The sequence below is a fragment of the Leuciscus leuciscus genome (assembly GCF_965113295.1).
Source record: "Leuciscus leuciscus genome assembly, chromosome: 13".
NCBI classification, from domain to species: domain Eukaryota; kingdom Metazoa; phylum Chordata; class Actinopteri; order Cypriniformes; family Leuciscidae; genus Leuciscus; species Leuciscus leuciscus.
Genome location: NC_138737.1, coordinates 27,303,708 through 27,306,678, shown reverse-complemented (window position 1 = coordinate 27,306,678; position 2,971 = coordinate 27,303,708).

Sequence of the window (2,971 nt, the reverse complement as noted above, 5' to 3'; positions counted from 1 at the left end):
CTTTCATTACTTTTATACCAGCCTCTCCTTCCTCGCCTTACAAAGCCTATTTTCCTCGCTAAGGTCTGCAAGGTCATTTTGTGGTTGGTCCTTCAGCACAATTCAAAGGCATATTTGTACATACAAGCACAAATATACAGCTCTCCTTTGAGTATGGACTGTTTGTGGTCTGGACTGCTCACAAAATACACAAGAGGTGCATTTCACTTGAATTCCTGCCATCGTCTCTCTGTCATTTAGTATCTGTCTGTCATTGAAAAAACATTTTACCATAAACATACTTTTATGTTTTTTTGTCATTTAGTAAGCTTTATATTCATCTTTGCTATATTGAAAAGAGCTAAACATCTGCTTAAAATCTCCTTTTGTGCTCCGTTGAAGAAACAAAGTTGTACGTGTACAGAATACATTTTCTCCTTAAATAATTCAGTAATTTCGTCTACCTATCTGAGCAAACCTCTTTTTAAGTTAGAAAACAAACTGGTGTATTGTGGAAGTTTAAAACAAGGGACGTAATGAAGATTTACTTTATGGGTCAAGAGATCAGGTCCAGGAAGTGTGTGTGTGTGTGTTGGGGGATGATATGAGGTGTCTTTTCCATATTGCTCAGATTTTCTTGCCACTATGGGGATATTACATTAGTCTGTGACACTAAGGGCCAACAATAATTCCATTCGAGGACTAGGAAGGAATTTTCTACCAGAAGTCACTCTATGTGTGATAGTGATTTAAGAATCTTTCTAAAATTACTTTATTGTCTAGTTTTCTATCAAATACATGTTTTGCTTATTGTTATTCTATTCTGTGTTCGGAATTCTTGTACAGTGGGATTTGCAACACTTTATTTTCAATGTCATTTTTTTCTAACTAGTTTAGTGTAAGTTAAAAATTAGACATAAATCACCCAACTTTAGCATAATTGTGAGAATATAAACCTGCTCTCAGTTCTCAGTTATGAGGAGAAGTGTTGGCTGTGTGTATTGTGCATGCCATTGCACATACCTCCTTGCTCCTTATCTTTGCTGAAGACATTACTGCCTGGTGGTGTCCCTTGTTATCTGTCCCTGTTCTCGGTACCTTGGATCCTTATATCCTTGAACATTCCTTTCATCCTAGCTCATTTTATATGGCAAAGTATCCTTGGCATTGAGTTGATATACCCTAGCTGAACAATAAACCTCTGAAGAAGCTTCTGTGTTTCTTCCTGTGACTGTGCATTCCTGACTGAAGGGGCAGAGAATATTTGGGGCGATATGAAATAACCTAACAATAATATATGGTGGAGCTGGTATCATATTGCTGACAGGGTTAGTTCAACCAAAAAAAAAAAAAAGAAAAAATAATAATTTACTCATGCACGCATCATTTCAAAATGGAATGACTTTCTTTATTCTATGGAACTCACACAAGGTTTTCTATGGAAGCATATTTTCCACATTATGATGAAAATGAATTCTCCAAAGTTTTCTGAAAGTCTTACCCATTCCGCTCAAATCTCATTTGTCTATCCATATTCCAACCTACCAGCTAGGAGACAAATCACATCACATTGAGGTCAACTTCATTAAAAAAAAGTCTAAATTATAAGAATAAAAAAACAGTGTTGGGGAACGTTACTTTAAAAAATAAAATAATGTTACAATATTGTTTTACTTAAAAAAGTAACTTATTGTGTTACTTGTAATGGAAAGTAATGAGTTGTTACTTTTGCGTAACTTTTTTATATTTTTTGGCAAATGTAAAGGCTATTTTACACCAAAAGTGAAATGAATATGCCCCAGGCTAAGTGCAAATCCATGCCTGTACAGCAGCTCCAAAATCTTTTTCCGAATTTTTGTGTAAATGTTTTTATTTTTATTTATTTTTTACACTATTTTTGTAATTTCATTTTTGTAATAAATTACATTTTTGCTTATTAGTATGGTTGTTTGTTTTGTTGGAACATTTGGTGCAGTTACAACAGCCAAACTGGAAAAACGGGTCAAAATAAAAAAATAAAAATTCTCATTCCTCTTTCATTTGATGCCAGGTGCAAGTCTGAAGTCTGAAACAATTTACCCCTTTTACTATGATTTTGACAGTGTGTTGAATGGCACCTACTCAGAACAGTGTTTTAAAAGCTGCTGTGGGTATATTTTTTATATACTTTCTTCTGTCCCTGCTTAGAATCCAGAGACAACTAGAAATAAATATCAGTAAGGTAAGTGTAAAAGTATAAGCACTGTGACTCGCATTTTCAAAAGATTTCTGATGGTTTGATTGCCCTAACGTACCAAAATTGGCTAGGCCAATTGTATCTGTTTGGCAGACTGAGTTCAGTTTATTTGTATAGTGATTTTCACAATACAATACACATATATATAAAGAGACCAGAAGCATTGGGGTGAACATGAGAGGACCTCGATGGGACTTGAACTTAGGTCAACCAAAGCTCAGCTGTTCCATATGTCAAAGCATTGCCCACAAGACTACAGCTCTGACAAAGCAATCAATCTAAATGTCTAATCGCTTGAACACTATTTCTTTAACATAACATTGAAAACCCAGCACTTAATATTACATGCCATAATGTAATTCCAGACTCTGGCTACAACTTGTCTTTAAATGTCTATATATGGCATTTGGATCTTGCCACACCTATTGCCACACACTCTAATTCATCTTCATTGAACGACTCTATACAGCTGACTGCATACATTTCTCTTTACCTAGTAAAACTACAGAAATACACCCTCACAAAAAAGGATCTTAAACAGTTTTCTTTCTTTCTTTCTTTCTTTCTTTCTTTCTTTCTTTCTTTCTTTCTTTCTTTCTTTCTTTCTTTCTTTCTTTCTTTCTTTCTTTCTTTCTTTCTTTCTTTCTTTCTTTCTTTCTTTCTTTCTTTCTTTCTTTCCTACCCCCTCTCTTTAAGTCTGTTTTTACACTCCTCTGTAGCTCCTCATGTGTCTCTCCCCCCTCCCCTTCGCCTCAC